We start from the raw sequence: 16891 nt of genomic DNA on the forward strand, positions 1-16891 counted from the left end.
TTATGAGCAAATCTCGAGTTACAGCATTTTTAAGAAATAAAGCATTTTAAGAAATTTTCTCTGGATTTAAGTAATCTCCTTAATAGTGTGAACCTAATGTGTGACCTAATCTTGGACTTGAGCTTGGACTTGAATTTGAAGTTGAACATTAATTTTAACTTAAATTAAAACTTTAACTTGGACTTGGATTCGGACTTGGACTTGGAATTAATTTGTTATCAGAGTTGATCTTAGAATTTGAACTTGAACTAGATTGTGGACTTGAACTTGAACTTGGATTTGAACCTAAACTTGAATATGGACTTGAACTTGAATGTGGGTTTTAACTTGAACCTAAACTTGGACTTGGAGTTGGAGTTGGACTTGGACTTGGACTTGAACTTGGACTTGGACTTGAAATTGGGATTGGACTTGGACTAGGACTTGGACTAGGACTTGGACTCGGACTCGAATTTAGACTTGGACCAGAAAATAAACTAAATTTTAAACTTGGATTTGGTTTTAGAGTTACACTTAAACATGTACTTAGATATCGACTTGTTCTTCGACTTAAGTTTTGCTCAGACTGGAACTTAACTAAAATTTAGATTTAGCTTGAATTAGGATTGAAACCTGAATTTGGTTCTAACTCAGTATTAAACTTGTACAGTAGAGAAAAGCTTAGAATCGTGATTTTTTTTGATTTAGGCCGTTACAAATTTTGTTTTTATTTATGTATATGGGAAGAAAAAAAAGCTCAAACCGTTTTGTTCATTTTATTGGTTTTCCGACAGCATAAATACTTTATTTAGCAACAAACAAGTCCAGTGACAGCGAGAGTGTCGTCGAAAGGCAAGCGAAATAAATAACAATAATAATTGAGTGTTATTTTTCAACATTTATTTGAGTGCAAGTTAGAAACGTCATAACTTGCACACAAACTTTGGTCAAAGATATTTCTTTTTTTTTCGTCTCGGTGTTATTTATTTTTTGCCACCCCCTTTGCTAACTTTGATAACCTTGGACATAAAAAAAATTCGAAATTTGTATCAGCCTTACTTTACAATTATTAGTTTCAGAGACCTATTAAATAATGTTATCACAAAAGCTTTTATAAGACACTTTTCTTCTAACTTCTCTTGTTTTGGAGCTAAGACCGTTCGTATTAGACTAGTCCTTAATATTCGATTTTTCGATGTTTCAAAATTATAGTATTAAGGTATTACTTTGTTGAAGACTCAAAAAAGATAGCTTTGAGCAAAAACGCGAGGGTGTGTTATCCTAAGAACTTTACGAAATTTACTGAATCGTTTGTCCCTTACAGTATTCTCATTACCAGATATGCAATTCAAAGAGGCATTTGTTTTTTTTTTTAAACTGTGTAGAAGTTATCTTTTTTGTGTGTGTTCGGATGATACACAACTATATGCTCAACATTGTTGCCTTCTAAATATTTCATTTTTCTAGATATTTAAAAACATCGCATTTCAGCGAGTAGTCTTGTATAAAATTAATATCTTCAAAAGAAGAGGACTAGGAAGAAAAATATCTTCGGTAAAGTTTTTTGCGTCGACATTATCTACAACTTTGCTTAAGACACTCGTTCTATGAAGTGTAAAATTGAAAAGTTAGACATTGCAGCGGTACTAGTGGCGGATTCCTGAACTATATCTCTTTTTGTCATTATATGAGACTTTTTAAATACTGAATTTCTTCTGAAAATAGTATGTTGGTTATACGTTCGACTAAGCAGTAACAAAAGAAAGTAGAACGACTTATTTTATACTATCCGACGTTTCGTCAGTGATCAGTGACATCTTGCTGGCTGTATTAATATTGTACTTCAGATAGTGGAATGAATTGTAGTTCAACATCCTTCCAGATGCAAATGGCTTTGCGTACCAGTCTTTTGCTTTTGTTTTTTTATTACCGTCAAGTCTAAAAATGGTAAACGCCGAAGTTGCTCAATCTACAGGATAAACTGTAATCTTCTTCAAAATCGTTAAAAATCTCTCCACGTGGTATGTGGATGGCCCGTAAGATACCAGAATTTTGCAGGTACGAAATTTTTGTTTCTGATGATATTGTCATAAAAATTGTGATTGTGTGAATTTTATTGTTTTCTTTTCCATGACATATTCAAAGGAATTTTTCAAAACTTTATTATTATATCGAAAAATTTGAAAAAAATGGCTTACTTTTGATTTTGGGCTCATCTTTTTGGTATTAATTTCAAGTCGGATTTTACGGATACTGTTATTTGTTAAAAATTTTATTATGCCTTGTTAACCTGACTAAAATTATTTTGATTGTTTATCGGTTTGAGATTATTTTAAAAATATTGAGCCTTCTCAATATAGATTTGATCATACTTGTTTTGTTTTGTGACTTGTCGACCCTATATCTTTTTACTAACTTTTCATAAATCTCCTAATCAGTAGTAATAACTACAACGGCATCCATATTTGCACAGAAACCAGCTGACACTTGATGACCGACTCGAGAAGTAAACAGCTTCGGCGGGTCGTCGATTATTCAATCGCTCGTCGCCTAGTGCAACTCCAAAGTGGGTGCGCGCAAAAAGTAAGCTTGCTAACCTACATTTAGATCTTCAGGCACTTAGGCCTTAGGTGCAGCGAAAAGTCAGCGGAAAATGAAAGGTGTTCAACTGCAGATTCATTCACATGCCCCGGCGGACCTCGCAGCGTAAACCGTATGGAAACTTGCCACTTGCTCGTTCCTCGGTGCATGGTTCGGTCCACGAACGTATTTGGAGTAAACTAGTCGGGTTTTTAGCTTTGCAACCATGCAGCTTATGATTGTCGGTTCATTTTGTCTAAGTAGCATAAACGAGTCTTTGGACCAGTTTCCCCGCTGAACAATGCAACTGCAACTGCAACTGCACTTGGATCTGATGATAGTCACTGGTCGCTTGCGAGCTAGCCGTATGTTCCGCAATCAAAACACAGGGTGACCAAACTGGTCTTTACATTGGGTACGCTCGTTATGCCCCTGAAGGATTGGTACACCCTGCCAAACCTCAACCTCCACCGATGTCAAGACAAGATTCCCCCTTTCGTAGTGGCCTTCCTAGTGACGTGAAAAGGCACATAATCGACTGCGGTAGTCTTATGGTGAATCGTGATTGTGCAGAAAAAAGCCACATTTTATACGGAAAGACGGTTTTATGGAAGCTGCAAGCAGAATATCAGAGGGCAATCGACGATAAATGACATTCCAGGCAATTGCATAATTCCAAACGGCAGCATCCCCGGGTGCCTGAAGGCAAGCACCTTTAATGATTTTGTGGATGCTTTTTAATGGGTTACAGTCTACCACCTTGGTGGTAATTCACCCAGTTAAGGTTCACTATGGGTTGAAATTGCTTGCAGGAACGGTTGTCGTTTTGAAATGAACTCTCTAGCAGCGAGGTCGTGTAATTTTACACTCTCCATGGGCTGATTTCGAAGATGGAAGATCGGGTCAAACTAGACAAATTATTAACCAGTAAATCAGGAAAAGGTCTATCTTATTGATCACGATTTTCGTAGCGATATCGACTAGATTTTTTTACAGTAGCTTTGCGGGTGTTGGTGGTACATTGATATATTATTGAATGATTATTGCTATAGCCAAAACAGGTAATCTAACTGAACAGCTAAATAACAGCTGATTTTTTCCGGAACAGTAAACAATGGAATTTGTCAATTTATTGTTAGTCACTCCTAACACTTGATGAGCCTTGAAAAAGTCTGTTCCTTATTTTGTTTCAGCCGTAACAGCACAAATACGCACTATCATTCAACGCATCACTGGAAAAACAAACCTTCAGTAATCGACAATTGCTTGTTTATTTTTTTTTCGTGCTCCTAACTTTGCTTTCCCAGAATGACTGGTTACGCTGCAGTTATTGTTTCATCTCAAGCACCAATTGCTGATTCAATATTTATTAGTTTTGCCGTGGTGCGGCTCTGCGGTTGTGGTAACCGCACTCTCAGCCACAGTGCAGAGGAAGGATGCAAAAGTTTGCACTTGGCGCCGATGGATGTTGCAAACGCCGTGCCTTCGAGATGGTCAACATTCATTAGCACTCTCGGAGCGCGCTGATTTTTCGGGTGGTGGTTAGCAGCATCTTTCGCATCTCTGTCTCTCTCGCAGCTGTTCGCAGCCGAAGCGTATACTATTACAAAATAATTGCAAAATCCAATAACAGTAAAAATATGCGCTTTGAAGAGCGTTCATTTGAACATTTTTGCGCGTTTTTTATGGTGTGTGGTTTGTATTCGAACGAGATCCGCACCCGAGGAAAGAAGATGTTCAACACTCTGGGCTGCATCAGTTACAGTTTAAACCTTCAAACAGGCCGGCCAAGCGAAGCCGAAACTGTGTGTGCTGTGTGCATACCGCACTGTTTAGGAGGTGGGGAGGCTGGTGGAGATGAGGTGAAATTTAACGAAGCAGAAGGCTAACTAACCACTTTCGATGATGTTTAGCCAAGATGATGATGATGAAAGTAAATCGTGCATTCAAGCGATATGATGAGAAGCATTGAAATCGATCGTTTAGGGAAAACAGTGAAAAACAGAAAGTGACGTCTGCGGTGCTGCCATCGCGACAAGAATCACCTTTTCATAGAAGGGTCTTCAGCGGTGATGTAATGTTTGAACCTCCCAGGGTATGACACAGGATGTGAGGAAACTAAAGGGAATGTCAAACTGATGAATTTTGAACGTTAACTGTATTTTGTTAAACACAAAAGAAGCAAAGATGTCGCTTATTGGCACCGGACCGGATCGGTGGCCCACGCAAAGCCCCCACAGGCGCGGTCAATTCATCAGAGAAACGATCGATCGCTTGCGCCTACCGTTAGCAAGCCGTTCGCCGGTCGATGATTCAGAGGCGTGCAAATTAGATGGAAATTTATTCTTCGTCGCCTAGAGCGTACGTACATACGTACGTTCGGTACCTCCTCCTGCAATGGCGACATTTCCGTTGACACATTCGCTGCTCGAATCGATCGTTTGCATCAGCGGTTCTTTGACCCAGCGTGTGATGAATGAAAGTTGTCGGAGTAGAACATTTCTTCAACGTCTATCGATTGCAAAACTTAGCTAATTGGCTCAGGTGAAGGGCGGTGGTGTTAACCGGTTTGTAAAAGTGTGCAGGGGTTTTTGCGCTTAGTTATTCTATCATGAGAATTGTCGAGAAACCACACTATTTACATGATAACATCAGATTTGTTTCGTCGTAAAGGTTATTCGACACGACACATCTCGTCATTTAATTTGTTGAAGCTGATGACATCTTTCAAATAATGTGATTTTTTACGTCCTAAGTACTTGATAGAGTATAGAAATAATTGATATTCAAACTAAACCTAACGAACCACACAAAAGAGTTTTCTGGATACAGCGCTAACAAGCTTAAGAAACAACTAAGCAGTAGCTGACGATACGGAAAAATAAACTTATTGAAAACCATAGCATGATTTATGATTTCGGTCTAACGGAAAAGGTTTCAAAAAGAATCAATAATAACAAAATGTTCTTAATATCGAACACCACCAAAAATCCAGAAAATCTCTAAAATCAATGGATTGGTTTTAGAAAAGGATAGGTAAGTTTTTCCATTCATTGGTAGAAGCCTTGAAATGTGAGTACGTTTGAGAGCCCACAGGCTTTTCGATATTTTCGCTAATGACAGAACAGATGCAGATATCCGTGCATACGCAGAGGCATTGACATTTCTTTTACGCAGCCTTTTAGTTTTGATTTGTTTTAAGTGAGTAAATAAGAGAGTTTTCGTTCTAGAAAAAAAATCACTGAAGATTATTCTACGCGGATCCCAGAAAACTAATGCCATGGCCTTACTAGCGAGTGAATATTTCCGTGATAATTTTTTAGTTGATAACATAGTCAAACCTAGTTTTGAAAAATAATTTTTACTTCTTTGAACCTAGAGTAAAGTATGGTACTTATTACGGGAGTTACTTCACGGTGAAATAAATTTCACTTTCACGCTCACTCCACTTTTTGAGACCTATTTCCGATTCCACCTAAAGTGAGGTAATGACAATTAGCTCCGCGAGGTGAGATTGACAGTGAAGTGAAAATGAGAATAGGACAAGTGAAATGAAGAAGTTTCCCAGCTCAAAAAATAAAAGTCCCAGATAGTCTGTTGAGCTGAGATTTTGTATGAGGACATTTTTCGAGAAGACGAAACTTTTGAGCCCTACTGCTTAACGGAATTCGACGGTCAATTTTTTCCCTTACGTTCCATTGACCACAGTTCAAAAAGTTGACAGACTTTGAAATGGTCACGGTAGAACCACTTTTCACTATGATAATCGTCTTCTTCTTTCTGTGACGCTACCAAGGCTTGCTGTCCTAATACAATCTTGAACAAACATGTTAAACGAGTATCGCCGCCACGACGTTTTTTACCCATTTTCTCAGAAATGAGAATTACGCACGTTGAGAGCGGATATTTTGGAAATTATTTATATCATTGATAACCTAGATATAATAATAACCTAGATTTCACGGCATTTACCACTTTGCGACCTTTTTCTCACCACGTCCCGTAATAGGGCTGTATTTTCTTCAGTTTGATTTCACCGTGAAGTGACTTTCGTAATAAGCACCTATATGTTTCTAAATCAGCTAAATGTTATTCTGTGTTTAGTATAATTTTGTTAAAAAAATACTATGAGGTGAACATCCAAGGGAGTTTAGGAAATGGTGACGTAGAACTAAACACAGGTTGCAGAGTAGATTTTTTTGAATCGGGCCATTTGTTACGTATTTTTATTCCCAGCATTCCCGTAAATCTTTTAATATAACATTTTCATGTACATGTTGTTTATTGGATCAAAAATTACCTTTGATAAATTTCAACTGAATCATTGACCTCGAAAAGAGAGTCAAAATACTGCCAGGTATACAGCTCTAGGGGTTGTATGAAAGGGTGACGTAGGACAAATATAAATTTTGATTTTAACTCTTGTTTAATATATTTCACTAAGCCGGTTATACGTCGTGTATCTAACACAGGTATAAGGGCTTCACTTGCTATCGTGATAAGAACACGAATGAAGTTGAATTTTTTACACGCAATTTTTTGTATCGAGTTGAGCGTAGATTTGTGCAATGAAGGCGGAGCGACGCAGATTCGAAAAAGAGAAACGAAACAAAACACCTTTAATACTACTGAATTATTGTCATGAGCACCAAAAGGAAATTTGTGCTTCTCTGATGCGAAAATTACCCTGGTTCTAGATTAACTATTCTGCGTTATCGATATTGGACCGATAACGGTGTTCGACTGGGTACAAACACAATTGAACCGGAAAATCACCCAATTTAGCAGTGGAATTTCTTAAAATGAGGGCTATATATTGCTGCGAGAAACTGTTTATAGGCAACACTACCGTTTATCCTTGGTGCCTTATCGTTATTGTAAAAATGATTATTGAGAAATACATGAAAATTCTGCACTAGTAGTAGTTGAGAAAATTCTCATAACTTTCATCATCAAGCATTCATAATTCTAAAAAGAACTGATTCCATAATTTTTAAATAGAAATGTGTGCTACAGAAGGCTGATGATGATCGTACCACTGCACCGGTAGCATCGAATATTTTGCTTGGCCGCACATAATAAATTTGCTCTTCGCACTGCCCTCTGGTAGCTGTGCCAGCAAAATATTCTGCAGCATACAATGATACCGGTTGCTGTCGTATGCAAAATAAAGGTAAGGTGTTCCGCAGTGCCTGAAAGTTGACTCGTACGCAGCTCTCGTTTCCCAATGCCGCGTGCCTCTAAAAGCCACGTATCGAAGTGAGCGTAGATTTTTGCGTTGAAGGCGGGGCCACGCAGTCTCGAGAAAGAGAAACGAAACAAAACACTTTATTGAGTCAGAATATGTAGGCAGTGAGATTAATTCCGTCCATCTTATTGTTATCCGTGCTCGGGAAACGTATTGAAAAGCTTGACCTTGGAGTTTTTCACCTACAAGCAGTAAGGCAACAATTTTACCCATTATAAAAAACAATTGTCACACATTTTATCTATCCACTGACACATAAATGACTAAGATGCATAAAGTCCTTCACTTGCTATAATCGCAACATTGGCCAGTTTCATTTTCAAATTTAGAAAATGTAATATAGCATAGAAAACAAAGACGTAGTCCTACGTCAAAATCATAACTTTGAGCGCTTTAAGGCACCCCTGAATCAAGTCCGATTGAGCTGAAAATTTGAACAGGTCATTTTTTGAGCCAAGGTAGGACTTCCTATTTGAGCGTCTCCATGTGAGTTTTGACGATTTTGACAGTATGGGGCCGAGCGTTGTCATGAGGTAGAATCACTTTTTCGTGCCTTTGCTCGTGTTGTGTCCGTTCTCCGCGCAGTGCTCGGCTTAATCGTATCAATTGAATTCGATATCGTTTTCCAGTGGTGGTTTCGTTCGGTTTGAACAGCTCATAATAAAAAACAACGAACTGGTCCCACCAAATACACAGCATAACCTTCGCAGCGTGCATGTTTGGTAGAGCCGACGGCGTAGAAGCATAACCAGACAGTCCCCATGACTTTCTATCGTTTGGGTTGCAACGGGAATGGGAATGAATCCATTTGTCATCACAATACGATGAAGAAAACTCTTCCCTTTCTGCCGCTGGAGCAGTTGTTCACAGGAGAACTCTCAACGTCCCATGGATTCAAATCATAAGGAACTTTCCTTGTGGCGAACAGTCGTCAACATCGAAACCATCTTTAAAGCGATGAAATCAATTACGGTACGTTGTTTTACTTAGATGAACCTTTCTGTACACTTTTTTTAAATCTTGATGCGCTTCAGCCGCCATCTTCTTGAAATAAAATGAGAAAAATAATACTTCCCGCAAATGACGATTATTCGGCACGAAATCATACATTTTTACATAACTACAAGTTTAGGACGCCACAATAAAATCGCTAACGTGTCGAAACCATTTTTTACCATATGTCTCAGCTTGATTTCTCAGGTATAGGATATGTCAAAATTGACAAGCACTTGCTGCCGGCGCCATTTATTCACTAACAGCGAGTACTTTTTTGTTTCTTCCCCTTGAAGACAGGGTGAGTTTGCGACTATTCTTAAAAAAGGAAGCTTGAAAGGTTGTTTCAAATTTTGCTTGCGATATTTTTTCTTTTAGAAAAGTGAACTTTTTCGTTTACCAAAAAACCAGTTTTTACTCATTTTTAAGCGGATTTTATCACCCTCCGCGTATCTCCGCGGCATGGTGACTCCAGTATAATTCTGTTTGTTTCTATTTAACCGCAACTATTGAATTATGGAATTGTTTTTTTCCGGAAGATCATGCGGTACTGCATCTTGCAAGAGCGTATAAATCTTCAAGATGAGCTATAAAATATTTTCGCAATACTGCAAAAAAAGAATAGTATCACATGTTTAAAATATTTAAAACCTTCATGATTTGGATACGCACATGAGACAAATAAAAGAAAGCCACATAAAAAATATTCCATGTTTAAAATAACTCACAACACATGAGAACATTTTTAAATATTATTTCAATATACAAAACTTTTCTACACCGCGACAATACGCGAACTTCCTTGTGGAAAACTGGTTTGAAAAGTAATTGGTTGATTCGATACCAATGTGATGCAATAAAAAACATATCACTGATTGAAACTTATCGGTCATTTAATAGAAAACTTCGACTGATATGCTCCTTTTTAACGAACATCGCAAATAACACAAATAAAAAATCGCACAAGTAGGAAATTGTACATAAACAGCGGTGGCATTGCGCAGCTCGATTCGAACGATTTTCGCTATTTTCGAGTAGGTCACATACTGCCAGTTATGCTTTAAGCTTAAGAGGAGCTGTCATTGTCATTCGTCCTGCGGCTCATCTAACCCGTAAAGTCGAAAAAGATACGAAAAACGAAACATAACGCCCCCCAGCGATCATTTAGTTTTGTTCGAGTTGCTCGAAACGAAATGCGCAATGTCACCCCAGGTTTTGTTGTGACTACTGTACTATCTTTAGCCGCTCAAGCTTATTTTGGGTTCAGTTTCAATTTGCTCATTTTGGCGTTTCAAAATGCCTTGAATTGTTTCAACTTTGTTTCCTCCTTAACACTTTTCGTGCTTAGTTTTTTGCTTGACGCTTCTTAACCTTTTTTTTTCATTTCATGTCATTTACAATATTTTGAATTTTTTGAATTTTTTACGTGTAATTTTTACCTTGCACAGCAATATATAATCTTTTGAAAAATTTTTACATGTTAGTAATTTCGTTTGAAATTTTCAAAATGAAATCAAGATCTTTTCTTTTACCTGTTTCTTTAAAAAGTAGAGAAAAACCATCGTAAATTAATTGAAAATATTAATCTTTTAATATACGTCTAACTTGTCAGCTCACGCTGCATGCCTGCATTTTCTCCGATAAATAAATTACTATCATCAGCAAGAATGGGTAAGCGAAACCGGTCGATTGAATCCTTTATTCTATGCAATTAAGCTGTACGTTTTCATCCTATTGTCTTAAACCATTCGACCCCAGTTCGACTGCCGGAGCTAAAAGGCAACCGGATGGTTGCGATTCTGAAGAATGATACACTTGTTCTTTGTCTGCCTAGGATTGAACGCATTGAATATTCAACGGCCAGTGGCGTGAGATCGCGGAAACAGGACTAGACTGTTTTCCTGGTTCCCATCCACTATTGCTACCTACCGGTTTCAAATGGGCAACAATTGTTCGTTAAAATAATATAGAATTCTACCCAGCAGGGGTCTATTGGCTGTAAATGATGTCGTTTTCGTCTGTTGTGTTTCTGACTTTTGGATTATAGGTTAAGCCTTCCCTACTGATCGCCATTGTACACAAATAATGCACCAACAGCATACCTTGGTTCTTGAGCTGCTGACGCTGCTGCTACTGCTAATCCGGATGTCGGTATCTACACTTGGGCACACAAGAATGGGACAAACCACCAGTGCTGCGTACGATCACTCACACATAAGAACAATTACTTCTTAACACTCCCAGAACGAAGGCGTGGAGAACGGACAAAGAAAACCAGTTTCAGGACTCCATCAATCAGTTCTTGGTTTTGATTTATGCTTTGCTATTGCAGAAACGATTCAGTTAGCTACACTTCGTTTTCCTGTTTGGTTTTTCTGTTCCTGATCATAATTGATCGTAACAAAATATGGTCAAGTTTTTAACCATAAACCACACTCCAAGTACAGCATACGAAAAACCACCGATCCTCGAGGGCGCTAAAAAAGCTGTAAACGCGACGACCGTACGAAAGAAACTGAACGCTCTGTTGTGAATCGACCGGCGGTTTCGAACTTGATCATATTTGTGTGGAATATAAAAAAAAATATTGAGAGAAAATAAAGAGAGTTTATGGGGAGGTATCTTTTGAAAGAGAGAAGATCAGTCACGGTAGTGTGAGCGCGTGGTGAGAATGAGCTTCTGTTACCTTGTGAGGTTCAGAAGGTTCTTTCCGACGATCGTGTTGTGGCTGGGCTTTCCGACCATTGTGTTGGATTGTAGCATGTATAGGTTTGTCCTTGTCGTAGGCACGGGCTGCAGTTGTGAAACGGAATTACATAATGCAACTCGGTTGCAATGTTGCTCGTGGAGATTTGTTTTCCGATTGTTGATGCTGAGCTACGTTTGGTGGCCAGCAAACTCATCATTCAAACATAAATGTTCTTAAGTAAGCTAGTCTTCTAATGATGTAGTTATCAACAGTTTATTACCTCTTGAAATTATGCAAAGACGTAGCATAATATGTTAATTGACAGACACGTTTTAGAGACCAATTTCGGTGATAATTTATCGACTCCGTGACGGGTTCGTCGCTTCGTGTGGTTTAGGTCTTTTTCGGTTTGCTTTGCCAGGCCGCAGGAAATTGGTATTGCTGTAATGAAAATTTTTTCGATCGAAACTTTATGTTGGCGTTAAATGTTTTTTTTTTTTCCTTCCGTTTAATGTGATTTGGTAGCCGCTGTTGCTAATCGTGGATTGTGTCGGCGGCGGAGATGGTAAATATATGTTGTGCAAGTGATTGACCACAGAATCTCTATCAAAAATGATGATTCAACGGTGTGCCCCATTGGGACTGAAATTACCTGCGTAAATCGTTGTACACTTGCTAGAGTTTTGAGAAATTGTTACGTACGTGTACTGCATTGCACTGGGTTTCCGTGTTACAAGGTTAAGAAATCAAATTATGCAACTTGGATAGTAGTTTCGATTAGTTGGTTGAGAGCATTAAAAAAAATTACATAATACGACAATGACTATTGATCCCTTTTCTGTGGATCTAGGAGTTAATGATTATTTATTCCATCTAGTTTATTTTATCCACTTCTAATTCCTTATTTGGTATTTGGTCTTGTAGTCGGATATTCCAGTTATGTTTATTCCGTTCAATTGAGGAGAAATTCCACATTGAAGAGCTATTTGTAAAAGCGTTTTTTAGATTTTTTTCCTAGATCATAGACAAACATTATCGTAATACGGGGTGAATAGAAAGAGTGGGGCGAATAGAGACAAAACTTCTGAGCTTGAAAAATTTTTTTACAAGTCGCGTACTTTTGAAAAAAAAATCGCGTAATTTTGAAAAAATCGTGTGAAAAAAGATTGCTTCGTTTAGACAAAATCTTTCGCTATGTGGTAAGTGCCAGTGTATGTATGTGTGTATGTATGCGTGTATGTGTGTAAGTATGTGTGTATGTGCGTGTATGTTGTGTATGTGTGTGCACAATTTCGAAAAAAAAACGCGTGAAAAAAATCGTGTAAAATGAAATCACGTAGAAAAAAGTCGCGTAAAAACGGAATTCAATGTAGTTCCATAGTAAGCAAGTACCTCAAACTCATTTATGGATTAGAAGCACTACTGTTGGTTTGTTAAAAAAATACAAAATAAAGGCTCGAGTTCAGAGCGTTCCCGGGTGCCCAAAAACTTTGCCTATGGAAGCCATTTTGTTCCACTTTTTACCCGTTTGCGTGTTGTACTGGGTCGGTAGTAAAGCATTTAAAGTTTTTACAGAGAATTTGAGAATTGCCCCGTTTCATGGAAAACTCTTGGTTCGCAAATTTACGGGGCGAATGGAAACAACGCCATAACAAATAGCTTCACACAAAAACAATGATATTTGAGAAATGCAATTGAATTTTCTATGTAAAATGATGCTTAAAACATGTTTTGTACAATCTCTGCCAATTTTGGTTATGACTCACGAACAAAAAGTTCTAAAAAAGAAATCAAAAACCGGATACACTCCGCCCGATGCAAGCCGCAAAAATGTTACATAGACAAAACTGTTCCTTCGTCAAGCTGCCACGAAATATGGAATGAACTTTCTCAGCTACCATCTGAACCTAACTCAGCAGATTTTTGACTATCAGCCTAATAATTTCACAAAAGTTCGATTCATTTGACAAGAATTGACAAAGACATCAACAATCCGAAAGAAACGGACCATGATTCCAGTTCTACCAGCTCAAAGTGTTCCTGGACGTCGTATCTAAATGAATTTCCTTCATTGCTATTGCAATCGATTGGAAAAGCATACATATATTCATCCGTCCCAATCGCAGAACATTGTAGTTTGATTATTCTAACTATTGTACTTTTGAAATGTATCAAGCCTTGGTCGACAGAATATTATGAGAATGCAATTTGAGCTATATAAGATCCTGCTTATGCTCAAACCGATCGGTTTACTAGTGAATGACCACTGACACGGTCTTAACCAAGTAGCAGCGGCAGCGGATAACAGCAGCGGTATATCCGATCACTGTTGCAACAAGTTGAATGATTGTGAACTGGATCGACTAGCAGCAAGCAGAGCTGCGACAGGCGGAATAAATTTTAATTTTTTTTATTACCTTTAATTGTTTGTTTGTATTTCTATTGCTTAATTCTTGAGGTTTTTTTTTATCTGTTTTTTGTTCGCAGTTCTTAGATCTTCTATAAATTTGAAAATACAGTCATACCTCGATATAAGGCAACCTCGATATAACGTAACTCGATATAACATAGCTTTTTCCTCGATATAACGTAACTTTTTAAAATAGATGAAATAGAAAATAAATAATACAGCAACTGTTTTTGGGGTATAAACTGCTTCAAAAAAATGTTTGCAGTAAGTTTTAAAACTAATGTAACCAATGCGAAAATTGTCCTAAATGGGCATAAGGAAGGTTTAATAATACTAATAGGTGATGGAAAATAGGTTTTCACGCATTTGTGAGTAACCACCAACAGTCTTGCATCAATTAAAAAAAAAAGTTTTGCTTGTTGAAAATTGTCCTAAATGGGTCCTAGAATGGTTTGAAAATACTGATAAGTGATGGTAAATAGCTTTTGCTTCTGAAAATATTTCTAAAGGTTTAAAAATACTGATAGGTTATGGAAAATAGGTTTTCGCGCATCTTTGAGTAACCATTAACATCCTTGCATAAATAAAAAAAAATTTTTTGCTTCGATATAACGTAACGAGAATAAAAATTAAGTTGCCTTATAGCGAGATATGACTGTATTTCACACCGATTTCGATCATTTTTTTTGTTTTTCAATTCTCATTTCAATTTTACAGATCATGCTGACTGATCAACTTTCAATCATTGATTGTGTAATTTTTTGGTTAGAATTATTTTTTTTTGAGCCAAAAAGTTTCAGAATCGCAAAATGTCTAATTGTGGTTTTACTAATAAAAATAGAAAATTTCTTGGTTCACTGATATTTTTTTTGTTTTTAAATCGAAAGATTTTATAGTCTTTCTATGTTTGAGCTGTCTTATTATTATCTCATTTTTATTTTCAAGAATATGATTTTCGGTTAATTTTTTACGTAGAACTACGTCTCTCAGGAAATTTCGCTGAATAGGAGCGAAAAATGAAAATCTAAAAACGAAACAATTTGAAAAATTATCTTACTGCTCGAACTCTGCAGGTTGATTATCAGAATTCAAAATCTGATATATTTCCTGTCAGAGCAGGTGTGCCTCAAGGTTCAGTTTTGGGTCCAGTCCTGTACAACATATTTTCCTGATTTTCCTGATTTGCCTCCAGGATGCACAAAGTCATTGTTCTGCGATGACACAAGTATTTCCGTAAAAGGAAAAAGTCTCCGTGTCATATGCAGTCGATTGCAGAAAAGTCTAGATACTTACTTGCAAAAGTGGAAAATCTCTCCCAATGCTTCTTAAAAACTCAAATGATAATTTTTCTCCAAAAGACTAGGGCTTCTTTCCTCAAGCCAAACAATAATCACGTCAAGATGAATGGGGTTATTTTAAGTTGGTCTAACATGGTTAAGTACTTTTCAAAGAGCATTGAGAGTATACAAGCCGAGTGCATCAAATATACGAGATGTTTATATCCTCTCATTAACAGGAGATCTAAACTTTTTTAAAAGAATAAACTTTTGATTTACAAACAAATTTTTAGACCAGCAATGCTTTATGCTGTACCGATCTGGTCAAGTTGCTGTTCAACAAGGAAGAAAACGCTCCAAAGGATTCAGTATAAAATTCTGAAAATGATTTTGAAACGTCCTCCTTGGTTTGGTACACTCGAATTACATAGACTTACTGGTGTTGAACCATTAGAAGCTATGTCAAATAAAATTATTACCAGTATCAATCATTTTACTAGTGGATAGTGGAAAGGACGGTCTGAAATTAGTAACAGTGGTAACGGTAGCGGATGCGATAGCGGATACCAGCGACGGAACTAGTAAGCTTACCGAGACTGCTTTCGACTCAAATAAATTGTTTTATTAGCAGACACAGATGGCCACTTCCTCTGGTGACGCTTTGTTTTGGCACCAACATAAACCTTCTGAATCCTGTCAATCAAAAAAATCAAAAAGATTAAAATCAAAATGGCCGTTTATTTTAAATGTAAGGACTCCTTTCCACTGTGTTTTCTGAGTGCCTTAACCCCCAAAACTCCAATTTAAATTGAACAACAACTGTCCTTTTGAGGACAAAACAAATACATTAGTGAAGACATCCGCGCTAGAATTCAAAAACTTCTATAAATAGTTATTACACTTCATTCAAAATGTCAAACAAGGTCAAATTATAATACTGTTAATGAACGATCAGTTTATTTGCTAAAAAATGCTTCCAGTTCAAAACAGGTTTATCTGAGTACTTTAATATGTTATCATTATGATTTTTTTTAGTGTCACAACATGTTTCTAGAGAGTTATTTTATAAGTGTTGGATAAAAGTTATTGGTATTGATCACTCTCGAATGCAAGTAATGCAACACAGCTTTATGTAGTTCTACGTCAACCTTGTGGTCAGGGCTTTGCACACCACTGTTTAGTTATTTAGCCTAAGAAATTAGTTTTTCACGGTTCTGAGCTCAGTCAGAATTTATTATCTCTTCTGCGTTTTTGTCTTTGGACGCGTTTTTCATAATCCTGAGCTTAGTTAGAGGTTATTTTTTGTCTTTTACTGGTCTTTGGAAGCCTTTTTTTTATCATTTTTTCTGGCTTTTTTCGTTTCTTCTGCTTTTTAGAAGCGATTTTTGTCACTCTAAGCTCAATTTTGGATTACATACTCTTGAGCTTTTTCTGACTTGAGTTTTTTCATTTTTCAAAGCTCAATTTTGAGTTGTTTACTTTTTTGGCTTTTCAGAAGCGTTTTGCTATTCTGAGCTACTTTTTTGTTGAATTTTTTTTGGCCTCCAGGAGCGTTTTTCGTCATTCCAGCTCAACTTGCAGTTATTTTTTTTTCTAATTTTTTTTCAACTTTGCATTTTTATTTATTCATTCATCTTTTCTTAGCTTTTTGGAATTGTTTTTCCACTATTCTGAGCTAGATTTGGGATTTTTTTCGAGTTTATTTTTCTTTTTTT

At 37.0% G+C, this 16891-nt stretch overlaps 2 protein-coding genes across 7 annotated transcripts in view; one reads left to right on the forward strand and one right to left on the reverse strand.

Annotated features, from left to right (window-relative positions):
* LOC129721743 (uncharacterized) overlaps positions 1-11294 on the reverse strand; it is a 31027-nt gene extending 19733 nt beyond the window's left edge. For all 5 annotated transcript variants that reach the window (XR_008727458.1, XR_008727457.1, XM_055674660.1 and 2 more), the window contains exon 1: positions 10903-11294. The gene's annotated coding sequence lies outside the window, so the exon portion shown is untranslated. The remainder of the gene's footprint in view (positions 1-10902) is intronic.
* LOC129721742 (centrosomal protein of 135 kDa) overlaps positions 1-16891 on the forward strand; it is a 96739-nt gene that overhangs the window by 72920 nt on the left and 6928 nt on the right. The gene's annotated exons all lie outside the window — the stretch shown is intronic.

The sequence above is a fragment of the Wyeomyia smithii genome, chromosome 2 (genome assembly GCF_029784165.1).
Source record: "Wyeomyia smithii strain HCP4-BCI-WySm-NY-G18 chromosome 2, ASM2978416v1, whole genome shotgun sequence".
In the NCBI taxonomy this organism is placed as follows: domain Eukaryota; kingdom Metazoa; phylum Arthropoda; class Insecta; order Diptera; family Culicidae; genus Wyeomyia; species Wyeomyia smithii.